Below are 20,081 nucleotides of genomic sequence, written 5' to 3'. Positions count from 1 at the left end.
AAATCACCTGCTCCAGACACACTTCCAAACTCTGCCCAGCTTCTAGTGAGAATCCACAGTAGCATCAGGAATAGAGTCCCCCGGCTGAGCAAGAGTTTGGATTAGGACCTAAATATATTCCTTTCTGGCTTCTGGTTCATTATGGCCCATGAGATGTTCTAACTTCTCGTCCTTGAAGCTTGTCCAGTTTATCTTTCCTAAGAGTAGAATGTGGCCCTAAGTGTGGTTAGTACCTCAGCCAAGACAAGAACAGTGTGGCTCTAACCAGTGGTTCTCACTCAGGGTGGGCATTTCTTGGTATGGACATCCCCTCGTGTTTTCACGGCTCCCATGGAAATCGGCATTTTTTTCCTTTGCCAGTTTAGAAAGGTAAAAAACAATGTTTTCTTGGACAGGAGGAGTTTGTTTTAGGGGTGCCCCTCCTGAACAGGAAGATCATTAGAGTCACCACCTGCCAGACACCTGGCTCGTGCTACCCTCTCCTCCAGTCCTCACCACCACCCAGTGGAGCAGGTCCCACGACCACCTCCACCTCACACCTCACACCTGAGTAGTTAGTTGAGCCCCACTGGGTCCCAGCTGACACTGGATAGAGGGAGGGTCCCAAACTCAACCTGCCTCACACAGGATGGGTGCGCTTTCTCCTGGCCACTATCTTCAGGGAGGCCAGCCCAAGGAAATGACTTTGCTGCTCCAGGGCAGCTCTCCAGCCGAAACGATAGACCAGGTACTGGGCCAGTGCACGGGGGACTTGGGATTTGAATTCTTGGCAGACCGCTAGTGGAGTTTTTACTCCAAAGCTAATAAGCTGGCTGCAGCTCTAAACGAGGCCACAGAGGATGGAGCCGTCATGGTTGACTTGAACCGGTGCTGTCAGTGGGTCCCCCTGCGCCCTCTGTGACTCCAGGTGACTGGTCTTGGCAGTCACTGATCAGCAGTCACCACCTCGTACAGTGTCAAGGAGAAGGTGTTATAAACTCTCTGGGCTTTCGAGATAGTAACGAACCTTTCTCACTCATTTGGCAAATGGAAAGCAAACGTTAACTCTCCACTGTCTGTGTGAGCTACACAATATCCTCAAACCATGGAATCCCAGGGCCTCTGGGCCGCCTTCCCAGCCTGCGAGCTGATGTGCCGTCAGGGACTAGCTATAGTCTCCTGTGCATAAAATCATCTGGAAAGAAAGTCTGCAACCCACTCTGATGTCATGTGATTCATCCTAAGGCTAATATAAATTTGGTTAATTTATATCTGCTTCCTTCCACTGGGCCATGGAGAAAATGTTCTGATAACCACGTGACGATTGCCTTCAGAAAGCCTAGTAGATTTGCCTCTCCCTGCACTATTTTACTCCTCGGGGAGCTGTGCTGAGCTCAGCCCGGCTGTGCAGGGGCTAGGAAGTCAGTGAAACAGGTGTTCACCCCTGCTCACCCAGGAAGGGCACCATTACCAAGGCTGGCTTGAGCCCTGGGCAATTAAACAAAAGGAGTGAATGACTGATTAACTTCACACCAGAGGACTTGGTGATACAATGAGCCTAAGCTCCTGTCAGTCAGCCCTATGCAGTGGCTCTTCCTGTGCCCCTGCTCTCCAGGAGGTTCAGAGAAGTTGAGGCATTTGCCATGGTGGAGCCAGACTGTGGGCTGGCCCCTGTGTTGTTCTGAAGCCTGCGCTCCTGCCTCCCACACCGTATCCCTCCCAGCTCAGTGGGATTACTGTTCCATCCTGGAGAGGAGGGCTGCCAGTGTGCTCAATGGAAGCGAGTCAGAAGTGGCACAGCCAAGGCAGCATGGTTTTCCTTACCAAAGAGGATTTGGGAAAAGGACGAAGTTAAACCCAGAGTGCTGAGTCCCAGGTTTGCCATCTGCGAGCTGTGTCAGTGTGTGTAGATGATGTGGCCTTTTCAGCCCTCAGTTTCCCAGTTATAAAAATGACACCACTGGACACTTTCCCTCTCAGTTTTGACATTCTGGGTTCTACAATATTGGGTTTGGAAACTTTCTGTGAACTTGAAACAAGATGTTCAAAGAAAATGCTTTTTTGTGAATGGAGAACACAGGCATGTTATTTTTGCATTGAAAACACCTGATTACATTTGAAAACAACAAATCCGTCAGAGAGGTTTTCAGGACACACCAGAGCCCTCTGACGTCATGGCTAGGGAAACCCCACACCGGGCAGATCTCTGTCCAGCCGGGCAGCTACCCTTACTTTTGTCGAGGCACGTCACTCAGCCCGCCGGCCTTCCTCTGAAAGCCCACTGCGCTGAGAGCAGCATTTCCAAGTAATGGATGGTCTGGACTGGCCGAGTGCAGGTTCCTGAGCTCCTCACCAGGCCTCTGAGTCACAAATTCTGGTTATTAGGACCCAAAAATGTGCATTTAAAAAAGATTCCCAAGGGACTCTGCTGCACATGAGAATGTGAACTACCGGCTCAGGGTGGGAGTGACAGATTTCTCCCTGGCAGCGTCTGTGCTGAAGCACTGGGGCCTGTGTGATGGACATGCCAGCAGTTGCCCCGTCGGCCTGCCAGGGCTGTGGGGGGGTGTGCGCACTGCTGGGAGCCCCTTCAAACCTTCCCCGTGGGCAGATGTCAGGGCCTCCCCAGCCCTCCGTGCTCAAGCCTGTGGAAGCCCCACCTCCTATCACATCAGACATCAATCAGAATACACCCACATTCCTTAGTAAATGTAATTCTTTGTTAGGGAAGGAAATTGAATGATTTGTATTTAAACTTTAAAAATATATTTTATTAATTAGCAAGGATTATTTCTGGGCATCATCAAGTAGGCAAGAATTAAATTCATCAGTTGATGAATTAGTTAATAAAGTTGAAGTTGATACATTAGTTAATAAAATGGTAAATTTCAGTCAGTCTTGTGAAGGATTTTCTTTCATATTTGGGGGGTCAAAACTTATTTTGGGGGTCCCAAACAGAACCATGAAAAGCTGCAGGCTATCCAGTCTGTGCCTACAGTATCTCTTGAACGGAACAGCCCAGCCCCTGCAGGCTCCCAGTTAGGGGGTGGGCTGTCCGCCCCCACCCCAACGTGGGGAGGAGGGGAAGAGGTGGGGGAATCGGGTGTCATAGGTTTATATTCCTGGCGCGCAGCCTTCACATTTCCTTACTGATTTTACATTAGTGTTTCCTTCAGATCTCTCTGTCCTGCCTGGGATGTTTAAGCACAACCCACAAAACAATTTACAAGTAGATTTTTGCACATTTAAGAAATATTTTCATTTTATGTTGTATGTTTTTAATATTTACCTTACCAAATTCTGTCTGGAGATGGTAATCCCCAGTTTTAGACATTTCTGGGAATTCAGAAAGAAAAGTATTGGTCAAAGTGGAACGTGATTTAGAACTTATCGAAGCTTAGGTCTATGCAGTGACTGCTCCATGCCAGGCACTGGGTTAAGCATTTTGCTGTTATTAATACTTTAATTCTCACAAAAGCTCTATGAGGTAGGCTTCATGAACCCCACTATACAGATGAGAAACAAAAACAAAGATATTAAATAACTTGCCTGTCTTCCCACAGCTAATAAGGACCATGTTCTGCTCTGCTTTTTAACTTTCTAAAACGGATTTAGGCCATGTGGTCTGGGAAGTCCGAAGGCCTGTGGCCGTCTGCGGCCTGTCCGGGAGTGGGGTTTGGAGGCCAGCTGGTCTGGCCCCGCAGCCCGGGCTTGCGATTGTCCCCGCACCCGGTGGCCTGCCGCCCCTCTCACCTGCTTGCATCGCTTGGCAGATACTGTTCTCCTGCTCTGCACGAAGCACACTGAATTATTGTTTTTAATTCACAGTCCCCTATATCATCCTCCCTGTCCTCCAACAAAAGGGTGCATCCCTGCAGGGCCACATCGATCCTCGTCCCCTTTATAAATTCTCAGAGCCTAGAACTACCCAGCACAGAGCAGACTTGTTTGGTCCAGGGCAGCATGGCCAGGATACATTCCCTGTACAGGTTACGTAAAACAGACAGGTGGTTTGGGTTTGGTTTGGTTTTTAATTCTCAGGCCACATTTTCCAAATCAGTTTGGGAAAGTTAAATGGCTGAGCAGAACATCAATTAAGTCAACATTTCTTTGTAGGTCCAGGGAAGTTGTAATCATCTCTTTGTAAATGTAGGTGGGTATTAGGAAGTCACACCACTCACTTGGGTGAAATCAGACCCCGGGGTTCTGTAAAGCCCGTTTTCTGTCTTTAAGGCAAAGCAGAAACATGTTTTGGTACCCAAATGATTGTCCTGCTGGTGGTAGCACACTCTTCACATAGATAAATGCAATACATGGTTGGCTGGCAAGGGGTGAAGGTATCGAATAGGTTTGTTCTTCACAGAACCCATTCAAGTGCTTAAAATGCTTATTTGAATCTTAAACCAAAATTGTCTTGTTTGCTGCTGTGTTGGCACTGTGGAATGGGTTTTTGTACAAGATGACTCTGACCCTCCGGGAGTTTGGTCTAGGAGGTAAGTCATGACCACATTAAAATTCAAATACAAAATAGTTATCAAGGGACGGACTCAGACAGCTGGGTTGCCTCTGAGCCCAACCCTTATGACTAGCTTAGTGCTGTGGGCTAGTGTTTAACCTCTTTCTTTGAGTTTCCTCATGGTTATAGCAGGGATAACAACAATAACACCTAATCCTCAGTGGAGGGGGGGTTAAACCGACCTACACATGTGGAGCAGTGTTGCTGATGACCCACCTCCATTTCACCTGCAGCTGGGGTGGGTGGTTTCCACAGGTAAGGGCTCCCCCATATTATGGATCGAATTGTGTCACCTCCAGACTCCTGTGCTGGAGCCCTAGCCTCTGCACCCCACTGTGACTATTTGGAGAAGGGGGCTCTAAAGAGGAAACAAGATTAAATGAAGTCATAGGGATGAAACCCTAAATAAAACTGGTGTCCTTGTAAGAAGAGGGAGAGACACTAAGGATGTATGTGCACAGAGGAAAGGCCATGGGAGGGCTCGGAGAGAAGGCGGCTGCCTGCAAGCTGAGGAGGAGACCTCAGGAGAAACCAAACCTGCACCACCTTGATCTCAGACTTCCAGCCTCCAGAGCTGGGAGGAAATAAATGTCTGTTTCAGCCTCCCAGTGTGTGGTATCTTGTTACAGCAGCTCGAGTGCACTTCCCACTCTGCCTGAGAGTAGTGTTTGGCTTGCAGGAGCTTGCTCAGCCTTCAACAGGCCAACCTAGAAGTAGGGGGAGTTAGAGCCTCCAGGGAAACCCCTCAAGCCCTAGCCTCCCCACCCCACTGTGACTGTTTGGCGAAAGGGCCTAGCCTTTTCTGTCCATGGGTAAATGCCCCAGCCCCGCATCATCTGAGGGAGCAATTCTGAGATGGGTTTCCTCAGAAGGCCCAGCAAGGTTGAGCCCCACGACCCACAGCACCAACCTGCCTGTTAATGCAAACTGCATCGGCTTCTCTCCTCCCCTGCCTGACCTTGGCCAGTGCCCTCACTTGTGCTTGCTGGGATCACTTCCCAAATGAACACACTTCACACAATCCTTGATTCAGGGTCTGCCACTGCATGAACCCCAAACTTAGCCACACAGTGAACATCCTCTCCCCTAATAAAAAAGCAAAAACAAGACTTAACAACAGAAGACCTTTTACTGTGGAGCAAAAGGCTTGGTTTTTAAATGAACACCATAGGTGTTAAGTATTATGGGACTCAAGAGGAACAATCAATTTTGACTCTTTGGTGAGCAAACAAGATCATTTACATAAAGCTTTTGCTCATCCAGCTGGAAGGGACCTTGACTCTCAGTTAACTACAGACTGTGACATCACACAGATAAGGGGTTAAAGACTCAAAAATACAGACCTAGGCAGTACTGGTACCAAACCCAGGATCCTCTGACCAAAAGCCTCTCTACTGATTTCCCCTCAAAATTATTAGGGTAAGTCACCCCATAACTGTTCTAAGCTTCCTGGAAGTTTACTCAGCAACATTCAGGAAAAAGAGCAGGTGTGCTGTCCTAAAACTCCCCTCTAGAGGCCCCTGGAGAGAGAATTTATGAGCTGCTGCATCTCTAGTCCCTTCCTTGACATTTATTGGCTTTTTGATTGATGTTAGAGCAATTTTTCTGTCAACAGCTTCTCATTAGGGGTTTGGTGGTATTCTCACTGACCATTACTTTACTCACTCTCATGCCTGGCCACGGTGAGGAGAAGAGCTTCCACTCAGGCACCGTCCATCTCTGCAGTGGCAAACAGCTCAGATAATCTCATTTAGATCCCCCTGTGGCTTTGACAGCCTCCTACGGGAGCCTGCACAGAGCACTGAGACAATCGGCCCAGCCTCTGGCCTTGTGCCTCTCACTCCCTTTAGGGACACATTTCAGGTCTGATTCTCTCTGTTCCTGTTTAAAATAAAGTATGGAGAATGAGGTGAAATAACCACTAGGACTTATTTCATAAAGACAACGGGTTCTCACCATGAATGACAAGTGTGTCTGGAAAGTCTGGAACTAGCAGGTTCGAAAGGAGGCATCCACTTTTCTTAATGGACTGTGTTCTTTGCGCTGCCTTAACACAACTAGGTACTTGGAGGTGTCTGGAGTTCCTGTCATGCATTAAGATCAGCGCCAGCCTTCGTGTGCCCTCCTCCACCTTCCCTCCATCACATACACAGCTTGAACCTGGAATGGCACCGTTTTTAAAGGGTTTTTATTGTGAACAGCTTCAAACGTGGAGAAGTCAGGAGAGTGTGTGATAAACTACCACATTCATGTTACTCAGCTTTAACAATTATCAATGAATTTATTAATTATACTGGCCAATCTTGTATTATCTGCTCCCTTTCCTTCCACTGGGATTTTGAAGTGAATCTCTTACATCTCTTGGGGTTTTCTGGGTGATGGGAGTGTCTTTTGTTCTAATAGAGTATCTTATTAGAACAAGGGATATAAGAACCCTGTGTCAGAAACTGAGGTAAAAGACCAAACATTAGAGCAAGAGACGCTCTGGGGGCTCTTACCACTAAAGAAATGACAAAGGTCCCAGGAGTCCTGAGCCAGGAATCCGGGGCAAAGGCCAATAGGTACAGTTTCTCTTATCTGACACAACACACTTGTATGACTTTCCTGCCTGTTTCTTGCTCCCGCTCCTGCTCCCTGGGGTCACTTTACATTATAAACCAGCTGCATGCGAGCCTGGGGCTCAGGTCCTGCTTCCCGGGGGCACACAGGCTAAAATCCCAGCTCAGGAGAGGGTCAAAGGAGTGCCAAAAATGACCGCAAAGGGAAAGTGACCACTGGGCAGGGGGATGGAGAGGACCCAGCCCGGACAGAAGGAGAAGGGAGGCCTCGTGGCGGACGTGCCCAAGAGTAGACTTACTTTGCATGTGATCAACCTTATGGGAAATTGTCCCAAGAGGCTACAAGAAGGGAATTAAAACAGCACACACTTTTTTAGGTTTGGTCAAAGGTCATCACTGCTGACAAATGGATGGTAGAAAAGATGTAGTGATGTGTTCCTGGAGCAAACAGGCAACTTGTAGGAGGTAAATTTGAATCAGCACCCTTAAAAAATGGCCATACTCTATACCTTCAAAAAAGAATCAGAGATTGAGAACAAACTTTATTTTAAAAACTGTGAACCAGTGTGTCATTCATACTAGCATTAAAAAAAACCCAAAAGTAGAGTTACTTTGAGCCCAACACAAGTGTAGTAATTCTAGAACGTCTGCGGGGAGGAATACTGTGAAGCCACTAAAGGTGATATGCTCAGTGCAAAGTGGGGTCCCACATTGTCCAGAAGAAGGACAGCAATAGGAAACAGATGAGATCTGAATTAAATCGGTAGTTTGATGAACAGTGCTGTGCCCCTGTTCATTTCTTAGTCGTGGTGAATATGGTGGTGTGAGATGGTAACAGGTGCTGTGAGGAGATAAGGGAGCTCGGCACTCCCTTTCAACTCTGTAAAAATAGTATTATTTCAAAATAAGAACTTTTAAAAGTGATATGTATCTGAGGTAGGGTTCTCCAGAAAACCAGAACCAACGGGATAGCTGGTTGGATGGATGATTATCTTTAGAAAGAGCTTTTTTTTTTTTTTTTACAGTTATCAACTTTAGAAAATTTAATATTAATACCATAATTGTATCTACTCTATAGTCCATATTCCATCATTGTCCATTGTAGAAAGAGCTTTATTGTAAGAACTGGCTCACACAATCATGGAGGCTGAGGAGTCCCATGGTCTGACATTTGCAGGCTGGGGACCCAGGAGAGCCAGAGATCTGAGGGTGTTAACTCCAGTCCAGGTATAAACACCTGAGAACCAGAAGCACGGAGGGCAGAAGACCAATGCTCCAGCTCACACGGTCAGGCAGAGAATGAGCGCGTCCTTCCTTCTTCCAGCTTTGGGTTCTCGTCTGGCCCTCCACAGATTGGGCGAGGCCCACCCACACTGGGGAGGGCCAACCCCCTTTACTCAGTTCACCGATTCAATGCTAATTTCTTCTGGAAATACACTCCCCAGAAATTATGTTTAACCAGTTCTCCAAGCATCCTGCATCCTGATAAGTAGACACATGAAATTAACTATTACAACATCAAAGTTCGTATGTGTACAGCCCAGCTCTATTAAGATACTCTCAGAATGGATAACATAGTTTACCTCTGGGGACAGCAACGGGGCAGTGGAGTCATGGTTAGAGGGAGACTTACTTTTGCACTGAATAACTTTTTGTATCGTTTAACATTTTAAATATATTTTATTGATTATGCTATTATCCCAATTTTTCCCTCTGTCCCCCTCCGCCTGATACACCCATTCCCTCTGGCATTCCCCACCCCCTTAGTTCATGTCTGTGGGTTGTGCATACAAGTTCTTTGGCTTCTCCATTTCCTATACCATTCTTAACATACCTCTATCTATTTTCTACCTGCCATTTATGCTTCTTATTCCCTGTACCTTTTCCCCCATTTTCATCCTTCCCCCTCCCTGCTGATAACCCTCCCTTTGAACTTCATTTTTATGATTCTGTGGGAACAGAATGTTCTAGTTGTTTGCTTAGTTGATTTTTTAGATTCAGTTGTTGATGGTTGTGAATTTGCTGTCATTTTAATGTTCATAGTTTTGATCTTTTTCTTAAATAAGTCCCTTTAATATTTCTCCTTTAGTTTTACCTTGTCTGGGAAGTACTTTATCTGCCCTTCCATTCCAAATGATAGCTTTGCTGGATAGAGTAATCTTAGATGTAGGTTCTTGCTTTTTATCACTTCGAACACTTCTTGCCAGTTCCTTCTTGTCTGCAAAATTTCTTTTGAGAAATCAGCTGATAGTCTGATGGGAACTCCTTTGTAGATAACTATCTGCTTTTCTCTTGCTGCTTTTAAGGTTCTCTCTTTATCTTTAATCTTTGGCATTTTAATTATAATGTGTCCTGGTGTGGTCCTCTTTGAATCCAACTTGTTTGGGACTCTCTGTGCTTCTTGAACTTGTATATCTATTTCCTTCCCCAAATTAGGGAAGTTTTTACTAATTATTTTTTCAAATAAGTTTTCAATGTCTTGCTCTTCCTCTTCTCCTGCTGGCACCCCTATGATTTGGATGTTGGTACATTTAGAGATGTCTCAGAGACTCCTTAGACTTTCCTTAGTTTTTTTTTCTGTTTTTCTTTTTGCTGTTTGTTTGAATGCTTTTTTCTTCCTTATGTTCCAAACTGTTGATTTGAATCTCAGCTTCATCCCTTCCACTGTTGGTTTCAGGTAGATATTTCTTTATTTCACTAAATGTAATCTTCATTTCTTCCTAGATATTTTTTATGCTGTTGTCATACTCAATGAGTTCTTTGAGCATCCTGATAACCAGTGTTTTGAATTCTGCATCTGGTAGGTTGGTTATCTCCATGTTTTGTGTAGTTCTTTTTCTGGAATTTTGTTCTAGTCTTTCATTTGGGCATTTTTCTTTGTCTCCTCAATTTGGCCACCTCCTTGTGTTTGTTTCTATATATTAGGTAAAGCTGTTTTGACTCCCCGTCTTAGTAGCAGCCTATTGTAAAAAAGGCACCTGTAGCCCTGGCTGCTGTAGCTCAGTGGATTGAGTGCGGGCCTGTGAACCAAAGGATCGTGGTTCGATTCCCAGTCAGGGAACATGCCTGGGTTGCAGGCCAGTTCCCAGCAGGGGACACATGGAAGGCAACCATACATTGATATTTCTCTCCTTCCCTTCCCCTCTAAAAATTAAAAAAAAATAATACATTTTTAAAAAGGTACCTGTAAATTGTGTGGGGTGGAACCCTAGTTAATTGCCAGGCTGGAGCAACCCACTTCACCACTTTATTGCTCTGTGTGAGGGGAGGGCTCAGAGAGGGGAAAATGCTACTGCCTGACTTCTGGAGGTCTGCCCTGTTTCCAGTCACTTCACTTTTCCCCTATATGCCACTGATGCTTTTCTAGCTGTTGCCCTGGTGCTGAATCCCAATAGGGGTGGGTCTGGAGAAGTCTTCCTGAAAATCTGGCAGGTTCTTCTGCTGCCCCAACCCCCACTGGTTTTTACAGCCAGAAGTTATGGGGATTTATCTCCCTGATGCTGGAACCCTGGGCTGTGTGGTATGGCCTGGGGCAGGGATCCCTGACTCCTAAGATACCTCTATTGATTTTTACCCACCACACATGAATGTGGGACCACCCATTCTACTGCCTCTTCCTGCCACGCCACCTCTCTGCGCCTCTGCCCATCTCTGCATCAACACTCCTCCTACCCATCTGGATGAACGTGGCTTCTTTAAATCCTTGGTTGTCAGACCACTCAATATTCTGACAGTTCTGTGTGATATTTGTTTGTGGTCTAGTTGTAATTTTTTCTGTAGTTGTGCAAGGAGCTGAAGCATATTTACCTACACCTCTATCTTGACCAGAAGGCTAATAATTTTCAACATGTGTAAATAGTACCAATTTCAAAAACATTAGAAGTTATATGCACACAAGACATGCTCTGTAGGAGGCAGATGGTAAGAGAGAACTTTGTGTATATCCAGGGTGTATTCAGGAAGTGCCCTCCAATGAACAGCCATGGAAGATAAGAAAAGAAGCAGGACTGGCCAGAGGCAGAGGTCCAGCCTCAGCTGACCCCCTGGCGAGTTCTAGAGCCACAAGGGCCCACCAGAGCTCTTCCCCATTGGGCCAAAATGGCTGGGCCACCATACCTGCCTCTGCCACTCCCTGGATGTGGGCTGTGCTGGGAAGGGCAGAAGCCTGGTCTGAGTGGTTCCCTGCAGCTGAGGCAACCCCTGAGGGGTGGGAGCCAACGGCAGCAGCTGGGGCACCAAGGTCCCCCCTGGAGAGTGGATCCGGGTAACACATCCACATGTCCCTCAAAATAACAAAAAATGCTCATAATAACATGGAAAAACAATTATGATGTCTAGAAAGAAAAAAACAGGACACAAATTTTTATCTAGTATATAACAACTGAGCAAAACAAACAATAAAACCATCTTTATGTTCTTTAGAAAAGGACTGAAAGAAAATGTTCCAAAATGTAAAAAAGTCATGTTTTCCCTTAGAAGTGAAATTGCACGTAATTTTTCTTCCTTTCACATTTCTGTGTTTTTCCCAAATTTTATATGACCTTTAAGTAGTCAAAAATTTCAAAACAGCATCCTAGGATCTGCTTCCGTTGTTTCTATCATTAAGCTTTGATACTGTTTCACGACTTAATTCTGCGCTTACAGAGAATTATGAGGAACATTTAATTATTATCAAATTATATCTAAAAATTTAGGGTACTATAAAAGAAAAAATCACCCTATAGACCACTGTAAACTCAGACCTTTTAGGCAAGTTCAAGGAAAAAAGTTGGTGGCTGAGACACCTGCTGAATTCAAACGACCAAGCGTCAATTATTTCTTGTTCTCAACACTTAAAGCAGCAGTCATAACCTTCTACAGCAGAGGGCGATGGTAGCGTAGATGACGACGGAAGTGTTGGCCCTCTAACTTGGAGCTAAGTACCTGTGAGAGGAAAATCGCATTTGCTTTTCAATCCTAAGAAAAAAGCAACTTGTTTTGCAAGTTATATAGTAAAGTTAGTTAGTTCATCTGAGGCAATGGAGAGGAAAAAGCTCATAAATATAGTTGTTTGCTTTGTATTTTTTCTTTAAATGACAGTCAGCTGACCTCACAGCACCCTATAAATATTGCTCCCTTATTGTTTATTCTGTGGGGTGGTCATTAGAGGAAATGGCCACCCCGCTGAATAAACTCCACCTCAGGGTTTCTCAAGCTTGGCACTATGGACATTTTGGGCCAGACAGTTCTTTGTTGTCAGGGCTGTGCTGAGCCTTGCAGAATGTCAAGCGACATCCATGCTCCATACCTACTAGATGCCAGTAGCACCCTCCCATCCAGTTATGACAACCAAAAGTGTCTCCAGACATTGACAAACATCCATGAGGGGAGAAGCATCCCCAGATGAATCACTGCCTGAGATAATGAGCTAGGCTAGTGTATGTGTCAAACACAGCACAGGTGTCGTGAATGGGGCAGAACTGTGCTTTCAATCCTGCGCTGGGATGAAATATTAAAAGGCAGCATTTGTTAGGTGCTTCCAGGCCTGAGGTAAGAGCTTCTCAGGCAACTCGGGAGTTGCCACTTCTATACTCAGCAGAACTCAGCATCTTCAATTTCCCTCCAACAGACTCAACGCTCAGAAAGCTTTAAAGAGAAATGGAAATAGTACTAAAGCTAACCTGAGGAGAGGAAGGGAAGCCTCTTCATTAGATTCTGCCTTTGACATTTCTGTTCTTGACCCCCTTAAGTCCCTTTAGCAGGCCTCTGGGAAAGCAGACTTTTGTCTTAAGCTCCAGTTCATCTTGCACCTGGCACAAGACAACGTGTTTTTCTTCCAAAAGAAAGAAAATATTCCATCCTAAGATGCTTATTAAAGTCTCCCCCTACCAAACAAGTTTCTTGCTAACAAGGGATATTTTTCTTCATATTGTTACACCTCCACTAATCTCATGTCTATAGGTAACAATGCCAAGTGACTCTCCCAAATCTCACAGCTGATAAGGGATGGAAGCCAAACTCAGACCCTGGACACAGAATGAAGCTCTGTCAGGGCACAGAGCCAAGAGCTCGTGATACTTTCATGGGCTCATGACAATGTTTTCGTGTGGACTTCCTTTAAAATAAGAACACCATTCTAAAATGTAATTTTTAATTTTTTAATAGAGGAAGGGGCTGATGAAGGCAAATGGATCTAGAGCCCCCTAAAGTCATCCTGCAGCCCTGAGATTGGTGAGGGCTCAGACATGCACCCACTTGACAGGGCCTGGTCTTGGTCAAACCCAAGGCCAACCTCAATACTGGGGCGGGGCGGGGGTGGGGACTGTAAAAGTACAGGTCCTATTGATAATGGGTCAGTGGTATCATTTTCATATATTCACTTATTTACTCAATAAACATTTCAAATGAGCTGTTATCAATGAAAAACATTTTAAAATATAAACTTTTGGTTTAAACAATACATTAATTCTAAGTTACAAAAATAGAGAATATTTGTTTGATTCTACACTAAACCTGGAGTCACCACAATCTCATTAGCTCCTTTTCCAACTCAGATTTGGGGGTAGGGGCTATGCTCCTTCACTCATTTTACTGCACTATCTTTGGACCAACTGGAGGTAAGGCGACATCTCAGTCTGCTACACTGCCATAACAAAATACCAAGGACTGAATGACTGAAAGTCCAAGATCAAGGTGCTGGCATGGTCTGGCTCTGGTGAGGACTCAATCCCTGACTTACGGACGGCTGCCTGCTCACTGTGTCCTGACAGGCAGTGAGAGAGCTCAGCACTGGTGTCTCCTCCTCTTCTTATAAGGGCACCAGTTCTACTGGACCAGGACTCTGCCCTCTGACCTCATTTACCCTCAGTCTCCTGCTTAACAGCCTCTTCTCCAACACAGTCACTTTTAGGGGTTGAGACTTCAGTGTACAAATTCCGGCATGACACAATTCCATCCAGAGCAGGTGAATGGTCAAACGATTTATAGCTGGTATATTTTTAGGACTTGATTGCCAGTCTGATCTAAACAATCAAGGAGGAAGGGCGTAGTTCTCTGAGCATTCTTTCCAAAGCTTCACCTCTTCTCTGATCTTTTGCTGCGATTAATGACATCATACCTTGATGTCAATCTCTTTTCTCATTGCTGAAGACGGTGAGTAGTAGGCCTTACTTCTATCTGGGGTGAGGTGGGATGTTTTGGGTTGGGTTTTGTTTCTTGGTTTGAGGCTGACTGGTTTCTTCCTCCTCCTCCTCCTCCCCCTTCCTCCCCCCCCCCCTCCTCCTCCTCCTTCTTCTTCTCTCCTACCCTGATGACAAGAAAGGGTAGGATTCCTATATAGGAAGGGTGCCAAATTAATTGCCAACAAAAGAAATCCTATCAGAAGTGATGATTCCATTCAGCAGCTAACATTTCTCAGTGGTCTTGTGGTTGCTGCTGAGCTGTATTTCTCCACATTTGCATCTGATTAAACAGTGCATTTTAAACAGAGATATGAATAAGGGAAATATAGTTTTTTGAAAATTTATTTAGTGGGGGCACAATATTGCACTGCTTATCATATTTTGTTTGGTTTGATCTTAAATTTATAGTCCCTGAGCACAGAGTCCCTTGCCGGAGTGCCCCACCTTTTGCTGTCAGCTGGTGATTTCCTGGCAGGCAGAGCTCAGATGTTTGGTCTGCGGCAGCCCTTCCCCAACCACTCAGTCCAGAACCCACCGGTCACACCATCCATCGTCTTATTGTCATTCTCCTCTCAGCACCTGCAACTCTGATTTTCTTCCGTTTCCCTCTTTTTCTTTCCCTCCCTCGCCCTCTCTTCTCTGTTTTCTCACACTAGAACAGAAGCTTCACGAGGGAGGGCAAAGACCCTGTTTGTCTTGTTCATCTTTGGGTTCCTCATTATAAGAACATGCCTGACATAAAGTAAGCACTCAACAATTATTTGTCGTGTGAACAAATGAAGAAATGAATGGAGCCCTGGCTGGTGTGGCTCAGTGGATTGAGCGCTGGCCTACACACTGAAAGGTCACTGGTTCAACTCCCAAAGTACATGCCTGGGTTGTGGGCCAGGTCCCCCGTTGGGGGCATGCAAGAAGCAACCAATCAATGTTTCTCTTCCTCTCTCCCCCGCTCCCACTCTTTCTGAAAATAAATAAATAAAATCCTAAAGAAAAAAAGAAAAGAAAAAGAAATGAGTGAAGGGGCTCTCTTCAAGGAGGCTTTTTCTTATTGTTCAGCATCCGCTCCAAGGTAGGAGGACTAGGTAGGGGGACTCCACCCAGAGGCAGCCTGTTCTACGACACCCAGCACTTCCACCCACACAGGCCAGCACAAGTCCTGGAGATGCAGGATCGAAGGGCAGCAGAATATGCCACCCAAAATATGCCACTTGGGTATATGAAGTGTTGGGAGCTGTAGGCATTTGAGACACAGAAAATGCAGGGAAAGGCTTTCTCTGAACTCCCCACATCTGGCCACAGGCAGATCCTTCAAAAGGAGCTCAACTGTTATAAATCTCTCACTGAACTGGTTCATCGAACAGGGAAGAGGGATTCTCGTCACAGGAGTCTGGAAGTCAACACCACACCCAGACAGACTTTGTCACAAACCATCACACCTCCCATCTATTCTTCTAGGACCCTCATCCTTTCTGAAAACCATTTCCTTTCTCGTGGGGGGCCTAAGTCCCCTCTCACCTATTGGGATGGTATTTAGGACTGAATTCTAAGCCAACTCAGAGAGTTCCTCATCTTTTCCTGGGTGTCATCCAAGTATACATGAGATCTCTGTGTTAATACATCTCTATTTTTGTCTAGTTAATCTTTTATTACAGGGTATCAGCCAAGAACTCAGAGGGTGGAGGGAAATTTATTTTTTCTCCCCTTCAAGACCAACAGTGCAAGGAACCAGAAAGAAGGTGCACAGGAAAATGAGATGCCAGGCTGGAGGACAGCAGATGCAGGCAGTGGTGGTGGGCTTGTCTGCTTTCCCTGTGGTGACCTAGGTTCACTCCCCGGATACAAAACTCCCAGGATGCTGCAAAATCCTAAGTGGCGTGAGTCATGTTGGTGCCAGGAGTGGCTAAGAGTCTCCTCTGGCTGCCCTGGGAGATGGCAGGATCACCCTGGTGGGCTGAGGTCTGGATAAAGTGGAGGGATGTGGGGGAGGGGGCAAAGAATGTGAATGAACCAGTGAAAGGAGATGCCCTGATATTCGAAAGACTAGTGAATGAATTTGTTTTCCTGAACTTTTCATGCCTCATATATTCTGGTACCAGGAGGCATGTGTCAACTTTTTATTCTTCAACAAATTTTAAATGGGTAGATAGAACAGAGAGTTGATTGACTTCAATAAGAATAATCTAATGATTCAAGTATATAATGTGCTAACACTATATAATGCTATACAACAGTAACGGTGAAACTTTTGTTTTTCTTAGAAAACTACAACTATCCAGTTGTAGGGTGGGGGGCACTGCAGGAAATAATAAGAAATGTGCATGAGGGTCCTTTTCATTCATTAGTTTTCAAGATGGGCTTAAGTCCCTGGACTCCATCCTGTCTTCACTTTGGTAGCTCAGGTACAATCAGAGGTGACTGGCAAGTCTCCTCCTGGGATCATCCGTAGTAGACGCCTGGGATATTTCACTCAGGACCTGCTGAAACAGAATCTCTGGGTTTGAAGCAATGCAGGAATTTGCAGTTTTAACGAGTTCCTCCAGTGAATCTTATATGTTGCAGCAACACTAAGAACAATATATATCCTTTCGTCTTTCTCTAGTGTTTCTTTATGAAGTGACCAAGGAGAAAATGTTCCTGTATAGCACAGACAAAGTCACATTTAATAACCCTCCTCCAATTTCGTGTTTGTTCTGTCTAGTCCTAAAGTTGCTTTTAGTAAGAGAGTAGTAATCCTAGCCCATTGAGCATATTTGTTTGTTTTAAATGACGTTTGATTTCACAGCCAGTTTGTGTTTCTATTTCCCTTGGTGTCCTCCTGGGGAATTTTAATGCCGATAAAAAAATGCGTCTCCTTATCCCTTCTAGTTTCTGAACACGATGTCCCCAACTTGGGACCTCTGAGACTCATGAGTTGCAGAGACAGACAAAACCTTGGCTAGCCTTCCGGTGCATCGGAAGAGAATCTGACGGAAACCTCCAGGGGGCGATGACTTCCCCAAGGACACTTTGAGGACAACAGAAAGCTATAAAACTTCAAACTTCAAAACTTCAGCCAGTTGCTCTTTCTAGATGTGGTGTATCAGTGACTATTCATTCATAAAGGAGGGATGGCCCTACCTCCTGCTTAAGGTCCTGGAGGGGTGGGGAGTTGAAATGAGGAGCTTGGAAGACATGAAATGCCTTGAAGATGACCTCTACTCTTAAGAGTTGTAGAGAGCACTCACCATAAAATACACGTATAAAGTCTCATTTCCAACCACGGTTGTTTAAGTTCTATTCAATTCCAACGAGTTTCTGGTATTTGTCAGAGGTTCCCAACCAATCAGGCACACAGAGTGGCTGTCTTCCCCCAAAGGGAAATCCGTAGCAGCAGACAGGCCGCCTGGGGACCCAGCTCCGCTCTGCCAGCGGCATTCTGCTTGCTCCGCCCGAACTTCACCAGAGAAGCTCCGTTCTCATCTGTTTTACACTGGGTTTCCACATGTGGTTTCGATTGAAAAGAGTATCTTGCTCCTTTAAAGTTTCCCTTAACTGTTCGGTAACCAGTGTGTGTGACGCTCCCTGCAGTACAGAACCTTAGGCCGAGAAAGCGGAGATGACTTGCTCAAGGGCCAAGCAGCGCCAGCACCTAAGCCCCCCAGCCTGTCCAGCTGCTACCCGGCCCCACGCCCCTCGGCGAGACCCAGTCCACGCACGGCTCCCACCGCCCTGTCGTTGCCCTCGCTCGCACCGAGGCCGAGTGCAACCGCTGCCCCCGGCCCAGGGCCCCCCAACCCCGGGTCCCGCGCCGCCTTTGGCGCGGGTTTGGGGGGGGGGGGGGCTGGGCGCGGGTGTGGCGCGGGTGTGGCGCAGGCTCAGGCACTAGCGCGGGCGGACGCGGAGCTGGGCGAGGCGCTTCAGGGCCACTGACCTGAGCCCGGCGGGCAGGACGGGAGCGGAGTGCTCGCTGCTGCGCGGGGAGGGAGGCGGCCCGGGACGGCTGTCGATCCGCCTCGACTGCGGGCGCAGGCGGGCGAGCTTACCTGGGGGAGGCGGGCGTCGCTCGGGCGGAGAGGCCTCATCTCCCGCTCCCTGGGAGACGGAACGTATCGCTGTAACGCTACAGACGACTGGTCGTCAGGTCCACCTGTAGGCACTTACCTTAGTCACACAAGTTTACTGTTACTAGGAGCAATAGGCAACTTATTTGTATAAATAAGAGTTTAGGCGTTTCACTGTATAGAAGGAGGAAAAGTTGGCAAGAGTAAACACTGACTTTGCTTTGCTGGGTGGGTCAGTGTCCCCAAGACCCCGGGCTTGTTGCTTCGTTAGGAGGGCTCGTGGCTTTGGTTTATCACAGGGAAAGGACCAGGCAAAATCTGCAGAGGCTTCAGGGGAGAGGTCCGGGAGTACGGGCACCGCTCCCAGTGTCCCCTCTCAGAGGAGTCACAGGGAGCCCTTAGCCCCCCAGCTCGGAGTGCTCTGACAGGTGAGAGGCTGCCAGCAGAGACCGGTGCCCCGAGATTTCGTGGGGGGGGCCTGTGCTGTGGGCACCCCCGACCCAGCCCATGGCCAAGTTCCAGACCCCAGAAGGAAAGCCCGTGTTCAACACAAGCCACACTGTTCGTACAAACCGTTTAGGCACAGGGAGCCCCTGTTAACTAAAGGCTGCGGGAAGCCTCCGGAAATCTAAGTTCCCAGACGCCGGCTGGGCCAGTCTCCGGGCAGGCCTTCCTGAGGAGAGGGCTGCTACCCCCGCCCCACCCCCGCCCCTGCACCGTGGGTCTCGTGTTTGGTCTGGTTCTTTCAAGAATGGTGGGGAAGGAGGAGGTTACAACTGATACTAAATTCATTGTACCTGTAGATTTGATTTGTGTTGTTGTCTGTCGAGTCAAAAGGTGGTTAATTTTTCTAACAACTGGGTTTTCCTGAACATAAAATTAACTAGTAATTTATGGAGCATCACGTGCCAGTTTCTGTTGTAGGCTCAGGAAACACTCCACCTGGCGCAGGGGAAATACTCCCCTTGGAGGCCCCGGTGCTGAGCTGAGGCGTTTCTTTTCAGAGAGGTAGCCAGCTAGATTAACTATGTGATGCACACACACCCCACTGAGCTCACCAGAGTGAGAAGGGACACTTTTCCTACTGACATTATTCAATAAACATTTTTAAAAGAAGAATAAGAAAAAGAAACCCCTACTCTCAACACTGCATGCCCCTCTTAGAACTTATCTCATAAAATGCCCCAAGGTTAGGTACTGTAATCCCACTGGACATTTGGGGCTGAAACTGACCTGTCCGATTAGCACTAATGCCCTGATGGTATGGCAAACTAACACCATTATTTTTTTTCAGAGCATAATACCAAATAAATCGACTCACTTGGCAGAAAGAAACCTACATGCTGTGAGAGAAGATGGGAGAGGAGTTGAGGAGTCATGGAAGGAGGCAGATGGAAGGGGCACTGGCCAGTTCACTACAACGTGAATATCAGCACCACGGAATGTCCACTTCCTAAAACATCTGGATTCTAATTTTATGAAGTTGGGAATAAGAGTTGTTCCACTCTTATAGTAAATCAAATACAGTAATTCTTAGCATTTTTGTTCACATATGCTAAGAGAATACAATTGAGAATACAATGAGAATACAATGATAATGATAGACTTGGCCCAGGAAAAAGGTACACATTACTCACATGCAAAACCCTGTTCTGTGAGAACCACCAGCTGTAACACGCAAGCTGGACCCTGCTGTTACAACACAGAGATGCTGTGTGAACCTGACCACTCGACTGCCATAGAGTCTTTCTCACGTCTAACCTGGTTTCATTCTGCAGCTTAAGCCTCTCTCCACTGTTTCTGTCCTGTTTGCTTAAGAAAAGATTGT

At 46.4% G+C, this 20,081-nt stretch overlaps 1 long non-coding RNA gene across 1 annotated transcript in view; it reads right to left on the bottom strand.

Annotated features, from left to right (window-relative positions):
- The window catches only part of LOC119000817 (uncharacterized), a 33,332-nt gene extending 15,096 nt beyond the window's left edge, over positions 1-18,236 (bottom strand). Inside the window, exon 1 of the long non-coding RNA XR_005069413.1 lies at positions 18,124-18,236. This is a non-coding gene — a long non-coding RNA (uncharacterized LOC119000817). The remainder of the gene's footprint in view (positions 1-18,123) is intronic.
- Between the last annotated feature and the right edge of the window lie 1,845 nt (positions 18,237-20,081).

This window comes from Sturnira hondurensis, unplaced genomic scaffold (assembly GCF_014824575.4).
Source record: "Sturnira hondurensis isolate 20B ecotype Veracruz unplaced genomic scaffold, ASM1482457v3 Scaffold0016284, whole genome shotgun sequence".
Lineage (NCBI taxonomy): Eukaryota > Metazoa > Chordata > Mammalia > Chiroptera > Phyllostomidae > Sturnira > Sturnira hondurensis.
This window is presented reverse-complemented; position numbering and strand designations above follow the sequence as displayed.